Here is a 14,864-nt window from a genome sequence, read left to right as displayed (position 1 = left end):
ACCTGAGTTTAAATCCTGGCTCCACCAGTTCCTGACTTTGTGACTGTGGTCAAGGAAATAGCATCTCTAAACCTCAGTTTCTACATCTGCAAATGGAGACTAGTAGTAGTGCCATCATCCTGAGGATGTTACAAGTATGAAAATGACCTAATAATATATAAAGGGACATAGCACAGCACCTAGACAAAGCAAATCCCCAAGATGGTGGCTTTTATTGATAGTGGTCGTTGTTACCAGGTCCACCTAGACTAGGACCTCTCCATGAAAAGGAATGTGACTTATTTTTCTTTGTGTTCTTCATTGCGCCTTGAACTGCATAGACTTGATGACAGATACTTAGTTAGTACCTGCTGATGGATTTGTTGATGTGCATTTTCCATTAATTCGTTAAACAAATATTTATTGAGTACTTACTACGTGCCAGGCACTGTTTACATGCTGTGGATACAGCAGGAAACAAGGCAATTCATCCTAGAATTCTGACCAGCACTTTCATAAAATTGATGATTGCTTATACTTTAGAATCAGGTTTGGAAAGTATCATCCAAAGCATGAGAATTCCCTAAATTGTTAGTGATAATAACTGTAAATCCACTTGATGTTTCTGGAGAACCTGATTCCTTATCTTAAGTCCTCTTTAATGGTTCAGTATTTTTCCACCTGCCACTAGGTCCTGCCTGAATCTAAAAGGATGATTTCCACTTCACTCCACAATCTACATCACAGGGTCCCTCCCATGGTCCTTATCAGCAACAGACCAATTTGTTAATTTGCTTCTCTTTCTTTTTACTGCATTCTGCTGGTACCTGAGAGGCTCTCTGTTTGCATAGAAAGAGGAGTGGATTATCAATCAAGCAATTTAAGTTTTAACCTCAGTTTTGCCGCTATCAATTTGGATAAATTTTTCATTTATTCCTTCAGTGAATGTTAATGGAGCACTTCATAGAGACACAGCATGGCCTGGTTGAGGGTTCAGGCTTTGGGGTCAGAATGCCTGGGTTAGAAACTCACTCTGCTACTTTCTAGCCATGTAATAGTGGGTGGGTGACTTGACCACTCATACCTTCCTCCTAGGATAGTTGTAAGTATTACATGAGTTAATACATGTAAAAATCTTAGAACAGTGTCTCTGAAACTTACAAGTTCTCAATAAATGTTAGACACTGTTACTTTCTTGTTAATATCTGTTGTAACTATCAAATGCCAGGCACTGTATATGGCACTGAAGAAATAGTGGGGGTGTGGTGGGGTGGAAGGGACATAGTGTTTGTCCCTAGAGATCTTGCTTTCTAATAGGTGAAGAGGCATTAAACAACTAAATACATAATTACAAATTTTATGAGTGCCAGGAAGGTGGTCTAACGAGTACCATTTGAGTTGAGACTTAAAGAATAAATAGAAGGTCAAGTGGTGAAGAGGAGGTGTGTGCCTATGTGTGAAAGCCTGTGTAGGAAGAAAGAAAAGCATGTGTAAAGGCCCTGAGGCAGGGACTGAAGGGTCTGTGTGGTTACAGTGTGGAGACTGAGGTGGAGATGTGGCTGACACAGAGGGCAGGGTCCAAGCCATGCAGTGCTGGGTGATGCCTGTGGAGCTTGAAAGTTTTCCTAAAGGCAAGGAAAAGCCATTGATGGCACATGGTTTCCTTTCTAGCACACAGATTTCTCAAAACTAAAGTAAGAGGATTGTATTAAAAAGCTTCTTAAGCCTCTTTGAGACTGAAGAATATGAGATTCTATAGTGACTACCGAAAATAGAGGCAGTTTCTGGGAAAAGTAGAAAGAAAATAAAGAAGTAAGGAGGGAGTGAAGGAAAGAGGAAGAAGGGGAGATAAGAAAGGAGGAAAGAAGCAAATGACTAAAACTTCAGTGGAGACATGAAGTCTAGAAATCAACTGTTGAATATTCAATACAGATACAGACTCAGTACATATTACATCTACGGGTGTGTAGGTGTGTTTGACTTATGCACGTATTTGTACGTTCACTGATTTGGCAGGAAACCAAACCGGGGGAGTCTTTCCATGGAAGACAAATAAAGACTAATGGGCTGGAAAAGTTGGAGAGGGCGGAAAACGCTGTGTCAATCATTTTGGTTAAATGCATGATTGCTGGAAATAAAGATGGTTCTGGAACAGCTCCTGCTGGAAAGCTGGTGCTCAGGAATTGAAATGCTGGCTGCGTCACGGTTCAGTGGCTCCTTTCAGGAGCTGCACAGTGGAAATCAAACAGAATTGCATTAGGAAAGGAGTGGCTGAGAAAGGACTCTCTGGAACCGAAAATTTTATTGGAAAATGGAAAAGAAAAAGGAGTTTAGTCCAAAAGAAGGACTGACTCCAAGAATTCTAATTTGTTCCAGACTTCAGGAGCCCAAAGGCGCTTGAACACTTCTTGCCTTGATGTTTAGATGTGGCGGTGAAAAGAGGCACGCAAAGCAGTGAAAATCAAAAATAAATAAGTGTTCTTTGGGCCCAGATTTTTCATTTCCAGGTGAGTACGGTCAACATTTAAGGATTTTTGAAGGGGAAACACACACCAGTTCGACTCTGCAAATGCTTTATAATGCTAATACCACCTCTGGCTCTCAGTACTTGCTGTTGATTTGAGCATGTGTGGTTGGGTATCTTTTGACTCTTGTAGCAAATGCTAGGAAAAATGCTGATTTAAGTTACCTCAGTGCAATGGGAAGTAAAAGGAGCCCCTTCTGGTTGATGAAAAGTTCTTTCCTGATAAGGAAGTATCCACTAGCAATATGTCTTATTCTCTTAACTGCTTCCTGGTTTGCCAGTGCTTCAATTAGCATATACCTGATTTGAGTTAATAACAGCAGCTGCCACTTAATGGGCATTTACAATATGTTTTAGGTACTGAAAACACATTATCTCACTGAATCTTCACAATACTTTATAAGACAGATTCCTACATTCCCATTTACACACAAGGAAACAGAGGCTCAGAGAGGTTAAGGAATGTTGCTGGGATTGATATGCAGATCTGATTCCAAGCCCATACTCCCTCTGAGCCCATATTTTCTTATCTGTAAAGTGGAGGTGGTTAATAATATGATCTTTAAATTCTCGTGTTCCCAAATCTCCCCGAGCAAGACTGCAGATTCAGGAAGTTCACTGGTATTTCTGTTTTTCTCATCATGGAGCCCTCTCTCCCCATCCATTCTCGGTGTTCCAATGCATTCAAAGATTTACTCCTATCAGACCTTGTTCTGGGATCACTCATCCCCACTAAGGGGATGGTAGATAACAGGAATCAACATTTAGCAAGAATTCTTTACTTTTCTGCAGCTGGCAGTCAAAGGCTCATACTCTCACATTTCAGACCACCCAACGTCATTGGGAGGCAGACAAGGTGAGCATTCTCCCAGGTTGCAAATGAGAAACTAGGGCTCCTATAGGGAAAGTGAGTCAGCCAAAGCCACACAGTGAGTTAAAAGCAGCATCAGGACTGCAAGCTCACATCTCCGAAGTCCTGGACTGTCACCTTTTCCAGCAAAGCATACTGCTTCACTGAGTTCCAAGCTCAGGGGCCAGGCAGGAAGCATGAATGAACAAATGGACAAGTGAGAGAACACTTTTCCCCCTGCCAGTGGTCACTCAGTTTTAGCCAGAATTCATCAAGTGAGAAGCAGGTCCAGATCTTTCTTTTTTTTTTTTTATTCTTTTTTTAAGAAAAGCTTTACAGAGAATCTGGATTTTAATGTGCAATGCCGTGATTTTGTAAAAGCTGCCTCAAATTTTATTTTAAATCTTTGTGAGAGCCAACTATCACACATCTGTAAGCTAGAGCAACTACTGGGCAGTTTTCTACTTCTGTCTCACACTGAAGAAATGAGAGTTTGAATATGGATGCAGAGATATCTAGCTGGCAGCCCTTTCAACCACAGGAATGCCTATTCCATGGGAGATCCAAACCTCAATCAAGAAAACCTCAGAGAACAGTGAAGATTTTGGGTCCCAAACAAAAGAGGGTCAGGCAGAGACACTCCAAATCCCAGGAGCTGAGAAGATTGTACCTGCAGTGTGATAGTCAACCAGCTCTCCAGAAAAAAATAAAAAGTAGCATCTGCCAATTTTCATGATGTAAATATTCCCACCATAGCCAACAGCTACTGACGGTTTAACAACCAGTTTGCAAAATTCGTGAATATTTAACAATTGGCTCCAGATATTTAATAATTGGCACACCAGAGTCCGGTGGTTCCAAAATGGTTGCATATCATAATCACCAGTGAGCTTTTTAAAAAATTCAGCTTCCCAGGCCTTCCCAGATCTACTAAATCAGACTCTCTATGGGTGGATCCTAGGAAGTTGTGTTTTCAAAGAGCTTTCTGAAATGAGCAGCAAGATTTGGAAATCCCCAATGTAATCCCCAGATCCAACTAGGAAAGAAATAGTCTTGTGAAGACAGCCTGTTTAGAACATTCAATGAAAGAGTATAGCACAGAGATAAGAAACCCAGGGCTCTGAGAGACAAAAGATAAGCATGTTACATATTGTTAAGTAATTATAATAATAAAACAAATTTAATTATAAATAGCAGTTTTTGAGATCAGTCACTGTTCTAGGTACTTTACATGCATTATTTTTTTAATCCTCACCCTACGAGATAAGTATAACTATTATTTCTATTTTATATATGGGAAAATTACAACACAGAGAAATTAAATAACATGCGTGAAGTCACATTGTTAGTATACAGGAGAGCTGGGATTGGAATCCAGGCAGCCTGGTTCTGGAAACTACACTCTCAACCAAAATTAGGGAAAGTACCTTCTTCCTGTAAGTAGAGATTATTTTGCATAGAGTAGCTGTACTCAGAAATTTTTCATCAAATTAGACTGAGCAAAGAACAGGAGTTCATTTTTTAAAAAAGATCACACCCTTCTGTATTTCCCAGGGTATCTGGAAATCTTTGTAAGCTTTTATTCCATTTTAGTGACCCTTTGACAGAGTCTATTCTGAATCCACTAGTCCTTGAGCAGATATATTTCCTGATTACTGAAGAGAAAGAGTTGAACCTTCTATCTCATTTTTTTTGTGGTTTTGTTTTCACTCTACTTGGCACCCTAATAGCATTAACACTCCTTATACTGGCTCTGGAAGTGGACTCCACACCCTGTGGGAGCTATACACCATCTGTTTCTAAGTCATCCTGCCTTCAGTCTTCCATTTAACACTGTCCTGGTCTCACATCATGACTGAGGCTAGAAACCAGCTTTTAGTGCAGATGTTCTGCTGCACAAGGCAGTCTGGCAGTCTGTCCTCACAGGGCAAGCCTGGGATCATTAAACATTCCAGATCTTACAGGCACATGGAGAGGAGAATGACAACAACCCTGTAAAACCTTTAGGCTCTTTCCCAACAAAATGATAAAAAACCTAACCTTTATTTACCAAGTATATAAAGCCAAATTTAGAGGAAATAAACCCAGGAAGGTCGAATAGTGCCTATTGGAATGTTTATCTTTTGCTTTGTTTTAGAAAGAATTTAAGGCAAGAGTCTCAATCCCAAATGCCAACAGGACTGGACTGATGTAAATGAGAAGTGACCAGCTGGACACTGTGGTGACTGGGAAAATGCATGCCTCATCTAAAGGGGGAAACCACTGCCTAGGGTCAGCCTGTTGTGGACAGGTCTGTGAATTTTTTAAGAGAAGGCACAGGACTTTCACTTGTGTTAATGAGAAACTATATAATTTGGACCAATGAGGACAAACAGAAAAACTGGACAAAGTATTTAAAATCTGCTTGAAAATGTAAAGAGCTAACAGGAGAGTGAAGAACTGCAGAGCCAGGATCTGGGGCTGGAGGAAAGTCAGTGAGTAAGCCATGTGTTTGGAGCTACTTTTGCCCTGGAGACGTTCACCAATTCCGCTGGAAGCAGCTAAACTCCAGAGGAGTCAGGAATAAGAAGGTGGGGATTGGAGTTCAGGACCAAAAAGTGGTGGCAGTGGAATGAGGCTGTTAAACAATGATCACTTTGAGTTGAAACCCAGAAGAACTGCCCAATAGGAGGGAGAATGAACCTGGAAATAGGTGCTTGTAGGGACTGCAGTTTAGATTCAAATCATCCCAATCTCTGAAATTGTATTAAAATGAAAATGGATTGCTATCAGTAAGGCAAACATATATTCATTAGGGAAAAAGAGAACCTAACCCTATGTCTCAAATTATTTCTACAAAAAATTCTGCAATACAATGTCCAGCACACAATAAAAAACAACCAGTTACACCAGAAGATAAAACAACATAGATAAAAATGAACAGGAAAGAAGAGAAAATAGGGAGATACTCACAGGGGCTCAAGATATTAGAATAATCAGACATATGTTTTATAATCAACTATGTTTACTACCTTCCAGGGGGTAAAATACAAGATTGATAATTTCAGCAGACTACTGAAAATCATGCAAAATAATCAAGAGAAAATTCCAAATTTTAAAAGTACAAAACTGACATCAAGAATTTTACAGGCATAATGGCAGATTGGATACTTCTTATAAGAGAATTAGTAAACTTCAAGATAGATCAAAAGGAAAATAATAGGATTAAAGCATAGGAAGAGAAAAGGATGGAAAATTATTATTATTGCTGTTTTATTCAGTCCATGTTTATTTATATTTACCCATATATTTATTTTTTTCCTTTTTATTCCATTCTGCATCTCTGAGTTTCCATCTAGAATAATTTTCCTTCTCCTGAATAATATCCTTTTTTTTTTTTTTTAAAGATTTAATTTTATTTATTTTTGGCTGCATTGGGTCTTCGTTGCTGGACTCGGCTTTCTCTAGTTGCGGCGAGCGGGGGCTTCTCATTGTGGAGCACGGGCTCTAGGTGCGGGGGCTTCAGTAGTTGTGGCACACGGGCTTAGTTGTTCCGTGGCATGTGGGATCTTCCCAGACCAGGGCTCGAACCCGTGTCCCCTGCATTGGCAGGAGGATTCTTAACCACTGTGCCACCAGGGAGGTCCCTGGATAATATCCTTTAGTATTTCCATTAGCATGGGTCTCTTGTTGACAAATACGTTTTAAAATTTGTATAAAGATGTCTTTATCTCACAGTCTCTCTTGAAAATCAGTTTTTGTTGGATACAGAATCTTCATTTGCAGTTATTTTCTTTCAGCTCTTTAAAGATAGAATTCACTTGTTTCTTGTGAAGAGTCAGCTGTCTGTCTTATTGTTGATCATTTCTCAGTAATCTGTTTCTCACCCTTTCCTCACTCTGAATGCTTTTAAGAGTTTGTCTTTGGTTTTCAGCAATGTTACTATGTTGTGTCTAGGTGTGATTTCTTTTATTTAACATGCTTTGGGTACATTGGACTTCTTGAATTTGTATCTTAATGCCTTTTATCAGGTTTAGAAAGCTCTTGGCAATTGACTCTTCAGACATTATTTCTGAATCCTCTTACTTTCTCCATATGACTTTCCATTTACATGTATGTTAGGGTTTTCCAGTGTACCCACTATATTTCCCACATATTTTGTCAGGTTTAAAAATTCAAAAATTATACAACAATCATGGCATGTATGTTGGCTGGAAAAAAATAAAGCTACAATGTTCTAAGATCTTTGCACTGTCTAGGAAGATGGTATAAGTAGCAATATACAATAAGATTTGGTAAGTCAAGAATGAATGTTGTGGTCTCTAGTGTAACCACGAAAAGAATAGTTACGGGTTGTCAACTTTCCAAATTAATAAGATAAGTAAAAATGGAAAAATAAAATATTTAGTAAATCTGAAAGAAATCAAGAAATGAATGATGTATCAATAGTTAAACATACTTTTAGAGGGAAACATACCTCCCTCTAATGTATGACTTTAAAAACACATACATTAGAAAAGAAGAAAAGCTGTAAAAAAAAATCAGTGAGCTAAGCATCCATTTCAAGAACATAAGCGAGAAGAAAATAGAGTGTAGAAGTTAATTAAATAAGAAACATACAATAGAAAAGATGAACAAAGTCAAAACAAACCCCTAAAGAATCTTAGAGAAAATGCAAGAGCAAACAAACACAAAAACAACCAATGTCAGGAATATAGAAAGTAACATCACTACAAATCCTACAGACATGAAAAAGATAATTAGACAATATTATGACAAATTTATGACAAGATATTTGAAAATATAGATGAAATGGGAAAATTCCTACATAATATAAATTATTAAAACTGCCACAAGAAGAATAGCAAAATTGACTAGTACTATAACTATTCAAGACATTTAACGCTTTGCACAAAGAAAACTCCAGACCCAGATTACCTCTCTTCTGGGTTCTATAAAACAGTTAAGAAATAAATAACAACCATCTTGCATGGCTTTTCCAAAGAATAGAAAGAAGGAGCACTCCCTTATTCTTCTTCTGAGGTCAGCACAACTCTGATATCAAATTGAATGAGAACATTATAAGAAAAGAAAATTACAGGCACTTTATTTCATAATCAGGATGAAAAAAATCTTAAAATATTAGTAAACAGTATATAGGAGTTAATATCATGACCAAGTTGGCAGGAAAAAAATAATGTCATTATTCATAGGTGACAAGATTATATTTATAGAAAAGCCCAAAAACACTATAGAAAAGTATTAGAATTACTAAGTGAATATGGCAAGGTCACTGGACATGAAATCAATATGAGTAATCATTTCTATTTTTATATACCAGCAACAAACAATTATAACATAATATTTTAAAAGATACTGTTTATAATAACATCAAAAAATGTTAAATACCTAGAAAACAGATATAACAAATAATATGCAAGATCTCTATACTGAAAAACTACAAAACATCACTGAGAGAAATATAAGAAGACCTAAGTAAGTAGAGCAATATATTATATTATTGGATTGAGAGACAATTTTTAAAGATATCAATTCTCCCAAACTGACTTGTAAGTTAAAGGCCACCTCAATTCCTGTAGTTTATTTTTATTCATAATTTGATACGTTGATTCTAAAATTTATATGAAAATGTAAATGTCTAACAACAGGTTCAAAACAAATTTGAAGAAGAATAAGGTGGAAAGACTTACTGTCTCAAATATCAAGACTTAGGTTAAATTTAAGACCTAAGATATACAAATAGACCAATGGAATGGTAAAGAAGACCAGAAACAGAACCACATAGACTTGGTCACTTGATTTATGACAAAGATGCCATTGAAGTTCAGTGGAGAAAGGATGAGTTTTTCAATAAGTTATGCCACCAGTTGGATATCTGTTTGGAAAAATTGTTTCTAGACCCCTGTATCAGACCATATAATAAAATCAATTCCAGGTGGAATAATCTAAATGGAAAACATAAAGCCACCCGAAGATAATCTAAGAAAATATCTTCATGACCTCAGGGTGGGAGAAGTCTTCTTAAATAGGATATAAAATATTCATAAAGGAAAAAACTGATAAATTGAACTACATTAAGATGAACAATTTCTGTTCTGTACGTCAAGAGATACCATTACATCAAGAGATACCATTAAGAGAGTGCAAATACAAGCTACAGAAAGGAAGATGATATTTTCAACATACACATTTGACCAAGGACTCATATCTAGACATCTACAAATCATTAAGAAAAGCACAGACACCCCAGTAACAAAATGGGAAAAAGGCATGAACTGTTGTTATCCCTGTAAAAAGCATATCAACATTTCAATAAACATAGAAATGAAGCTAACCTCGCGAATAATCAGGAGGGATACAAATTAAAATCACAATGAGTTGTCACTACACCCCCACCAGAATGGCTAAAATTAAAATGACTGACAATCCCAAGTGTTTGAGAGAATTTGGAGCAACGAGAATCGTCACATACTGATGGTGGGAGTATAAATTAGTCCCACCACTTTGGAAGCTATATGGCAGGATGTATTAAAACTGAACATTCTCATACCACTCCTAGGTTTACATCCAACAAAAATACGTGCACATGTGCAGCCAGAGACATATACAAGAATATTTATAGACTCAATTTTCAAAAGTGTAAGCAGCTCAATTGTCCATCAACAGTAGAATTATAGATGGTTGAATTATAGATGGATGACATATTAATTCAATAGAATCCTATATAGAAATGAAAACAAGTAAACTACACCCATATACAACAATATGGACAAATCCGATAAGTGTGATATTGAGCAAAGGAAATCAGATAGACACACATAAAATCATATTGGATTATTTCCTTTATGTAAATTTCAAAAAGAAGTCAAAATTAAACTCTAACAATTAGGAATGCATGTTAGATGGTAAATCTATAAAGAAAAACAAAGACGTGATTATAAGAGTCAGAGATTCTCTTTGGTGGGACAGTGTATGTGGCTAAAAAGGGTACAAGGAAGTTCCTGGAGGGCTGGCAACATTATATTTCTTGACCTGGGTGGTGGCTACTCGGGTGTTAACTTTGTGATCAATCACTGAGCTATATAGTTTTGCTCTGAGTATGTGTGTTAGACTTTACAATTTAGGAAAGTTAAAAATGAAAGAGAAATCAGAAACCAAGATTTTCAAGTGAAATTCCTGGATTTGAAAATGTTACTAACTCATTTTGAAAACTTTAGACAACTGTGTGGGCCATTCCCATTTCATCTGTGAGCTGCCATTGTGTAACCTCTAAAGGTAACTTGTGTTTGATGGGCAGTTCTGGGCAGTTCTGTCTTTTCTGGTGCAAGAGTCTGAGAAAGTAAGAGGGCACCACTTGAGTTCGCATGTAGAGAACCAGAGTTATACTAAAGTAACAAGTCAAACTTATTTCTCTTAGCTCTTTTCTTTTTCTTTTTCTTTTTCTTTCTCTCTCCTCTCTCTGTCAGTGGTAGCAGATCCCTGAAGAAAGCTCCAGGGGGAAATTTTTAAAAGTTGCTTCTGTTGTGTCCATGCATGATAGCAACATCACAAATGATATAGGACACATTCTGAGCCTTCTGGAGATTATTAACCAGAGGAGAAAATATATGGTAATAGCATTACCATTTATGGAGAGCTCACTGTATACCCAACCCTGTACAAAATTCTCTGCATATCATTTAATGATCGTACCATTTAAACATTCCTGTGCCATGGGAATTATTGGACCTGTCTTATAGATGAGAAAGTTGAGGCTCAAGAACATAGCATACCGGCGGCAAATGGCAGAGACTGGATTCTTGCTCAGGACTGTCTATTACCAACCATTACATCATCCTTGTGAGGCCATCAGTACCCATGTGAGATATATAGACATCCTTCAGGATGTCCTAGATTTTGTAGAGCAGAGAAGTAGGTATTTGCATATTCAACATGAAAAATGGACTCTAGCTTCTTAAGCCCTCACTACCTACAGGTAATTGTTACAATCTGTTCATCCTTACACTTTCCCTGAGACCCATGGTACAAGCTCAGTATGGTTAAACAGAGCCCAGACCAGCTCCCCAGACTGAACACAATGGGCACAGAGAGGGAGAAAAGGAATCATAGCAATCATGGACTAAAGAACCAGTCTTCAGTACACCATTACTGTATGACCAAGGACAATATAGGCTAAACAGTGAATGTTCAAGAAATTCAGAAAAGTAAAACACTTTAGTCTTGGAAAATACCAGTAGAGGTGGTCTGATCACTTTCCTCCATCCTAGAATATGGGAATTGAGGCCCAGGGCAATATGGAACATGGGGTTATGATGGGAAGAGTTTCACTCCACACATGACGACTAGTTAGCAATGGTAGCTGGACCTTGGGTGAGTCACTTCATCTCTTTGGGCTTTGTTGTCTTTCAAATGGGAATGTTAGAATAGACATCATTTTTAAAAGGAATTTAAGCTTTTCTTTACGACAAATCTTAACTGCAATTCTAATATAAGGCAGGGCATGGTTAAATAGTGAGGAGGAGAAGTCAAGTTTGTCTCCTTGTTCCTCCTTCCCCCTTAGAGCAGCCCTGGAGGTAGCTCGTAGACCAATACCGGGCAAGTAGTAGGTTCACAATGAATATTTGAAGAGTTGAGTGTGAGTATTCTCTGTTCCTGGAGAGCACAATTTACAAAATCTGGGATAGGGCCCTTTAAGGTCCCTTCCAACTCAAAAACTCCAGTCATCTAAGGAACTCGCCTGAGATCATCCTGGGAGCAAGGTAGGGAGAGAGCTTGGTGGCAAACTGGCTCTCCCATTTGGCATTCCATGGTCCTAGGACTCAACTCTCTTGCCTCTTGGCCATGGGCTAGTTCATTTATGAGCTCTTCAGTTCAAGCCCCAGCTCTCCAGAGTTGTGTGAAGAGGCATTCTTTGCTCTTCCTCTCATATTTTTTTTAAACTCTGATTTGATTTTCACCCTTGCCTTGAACATGTACCCTGATGACAGGAAACACACACACATGAGAGTAAATGAAAGTTAATCCCAGGCCCTTCATGTCCCAGTGAAAGGTCAGGAACCAAAGATGCCTTCATCTTAGCAGTGGAATTATGAAATAGCAGGGCTGGAGGATAGCTAGAAGTCATTTCCAGTATGGTATCATTGTGCAGAGTGTGGACTCCAGGACACTTTTCTGAAAATAAAAAGGTAAAAAAAAAAGAAGTGTGGACAGGCTTGGTTCACATCTTAACTCTATCACTCATTGGCTAGAGCAGGGGTCCCCGACCCCCTGTTAGGAACCTGGCCGCACAGCAGGAGGTGAGCAGTGGGGTGAGTGAACGAAGTTTCATCTGTATTTACAGCCACTCCCCATCGCTCACATTACCGCCTGAACCATCCATCCCCCCACCGCCCACCCCCAGTCTGTGGAAAAATTGTCTTCCATGAAACTGGTCCCTGGTGCCAAAAAGATTGGGGACTGCTGTGCTAGAGGATCTTCTGCAAGATCCCAAACTCTTATGGGCTTCAGGTTTCTTTTTTGTATCAATAAAATGGGGATAACAGCATCCCTTACCTCATGGAAACACAGGGGGGAAAGTATATAAGATGTTAAACATAGAGCCTGGCAGCCAGGATGTGCTCAGTCAGTGGTAGCTATTATCATTCTGAACAGCCAGCTGCTGAGTGAATTCTCTTGACAGTATCCCTGCCAAATGGTCCTCTGCTTGAAAACTTCCAGTAATGGAGAACTCACTACCTCAAGGGGAATCAGCTCATCCTCAAGCATATGATCAGCTGAGACTTCCACCTTCCTCTTGAGACAAGGAAGTCCCTAAGGCCAAGATGAGACCATTCCAGGTGGGATCCCAGGATGCGATGCCACTCTGACAGTCAAGCCTATAGTTAAATTTGAGATAAACAGAAGGCTTTACCTCCCAGGTCTGCTGGGTTGGCAATCTCTGTGCAAAGCTCACCTAAACCCAAATTACTAAGCTGCCAGACATAGGGAAACTCTGAAATAATTCTTTAGCAGCAAGATTCCAAGGTGGCAGACATCTATCTGCTTCCTTTCCTGGTTTGCCTCCAGCCCCTAGCCTGGCAAGGAACAGACAGGTACTTCTCTTTGGTCCACTCAGGATGTCTCTTTTTCAGTCTGAGATTTGAGACCATCATTTTCTATAAATGTAAGCCCCTTGTGTACAATGGCCTGAGATCCCTATGACTTCCCATGGTGAAAAATCTGGTGGACACATGGCATTTCTTTCCTCAAGAAATTCAGGATTAGAGAGCATTTCTCTTTCCTACTATTTGGAAACCTAGCCCTACAATCTCCATACTTCTGCCCCATCAGTAGGAGATGGCTCACCCTATGGACCACCTGTGACCAACCCTATGTGGCCCTCAGGGCACTCAGTACTCTGCCTACTTTATCTAGCTAACTTCCTCATCCTGCACAGAATCTTCAGTCAAGCTTGTAGCCTTCCTCATTTTCTCCTGTGACTCTACATGTCTCAAGACCTTTACCCATGCTATCCTCAGGCAAAGCATCTCCTTTTTCCTGCCTTTCACTTACTTTAAAGTCCTACTTTCTCTGAACTTTTCACTGTGATTTTTGACCCTTCCCAACCACCCAGGATCCATCCCTATAATATAGATGCAGTCACTTTAGTTTTCTGAATTGGTGGCAAACTCACTGGCAGGCTTGCACCACTCTGAAATAATCCGTGAGTGTTGTCCATTTGCAAGATTATGGTCTTTTGGGTTAAGTGCTGTGGCTTACATTACTTTCATACTTTCTAAAGTGCCTAGCCTAGTAGATGCTTAGTAAATTTTTCTGGATAAAAAGAATCTGTTTGAAGTGATAAAAAGTATTAAACTAGAATTAGCAATGGACTGCAAGTCAGCCAAAAAGAAAGGAAATTCTATAAAATCAACAGTCCCACTCTGGTGAACCTATGCTATTTAATACCAGTTACCATCGTTTGACTTTTATTTAATTCTGTTAAAGTATTATCATAGGACAGATAGGCAAATTTGTGTGATTTTCAGTGGACCACATCATAATCTCAGGACTACAGTACTTACTGAATGAGGGGAAGGATGGAGGAATTCCTGAGAAGGAAATATAATTTCACATGCAATTAAGGGAGGCTGATAAATACAGTACATTATCAAAATCAGTTCTCCTTGAGGCTGCCCTTGGATCTCAATTCTTTTTTTTTTTTTTAAGAACTTTAAAAAAAATTAAATTATGTATTTTATTTATTTTTGGCTGCGTTGGGTCTCCGTTGCTGCGTGCGGGCTTTCTCTAGTTGCGGTGAGTGGGGGCTACTCTTCACTGCAGTGCGCAGGCTTCTCATTGTGGTGGCTTCTCTTGTTACAGAGCATGGGCTCCAGTAGTTGTGGCACATGGGCTCCAGAGCGCAGGCTCAGTAGTTGTGGCGCACAGGCTGAGTTGCTCCGTGGCATGTGGGATCTTCCTGGACCAGGGCTCAAACCTGTGTCTCCTGAATTGGCAGGTGGATTCTTAACC

General features: G+C 39.0%; 1 protein-coding gene across 4 annotated transcripts in view; it reads right to left on the bottom strand.

The window, feature by feature from the left end:
• GRIA1 (glutamate ionotropic receptor AMPA type subunit 1) overlaps positions 1–14,864 on the bottom strand; it is a 308,685-nt gene that overhangs the window by 173,779 nt on the left and 120,042 nt on the right. The gene's annotated exons all lie outside the window — the stretch shown is intronic.

The sequence above is a fragment of the Eubalaena glacialis genome, chromosome 4 (genome assembly GCF_028564815.1).
Source record: "Eubalaena glacialis isolate mEubGla1 chromosome 4, mEubGla1.1.hap2.+ XY, whole genome shotgun sequence".
Classification (NCBI taxonomy): domain Eukaryota; kingdom Metazoa; phylum Chordata; class Mammalia; order Artiodactyla; family Balaenidae; genus Eubalaena; species Eubalaena glacialis.
This window is presented reverse-complemented; position numbering and strand designations above follow the sequence as displayed.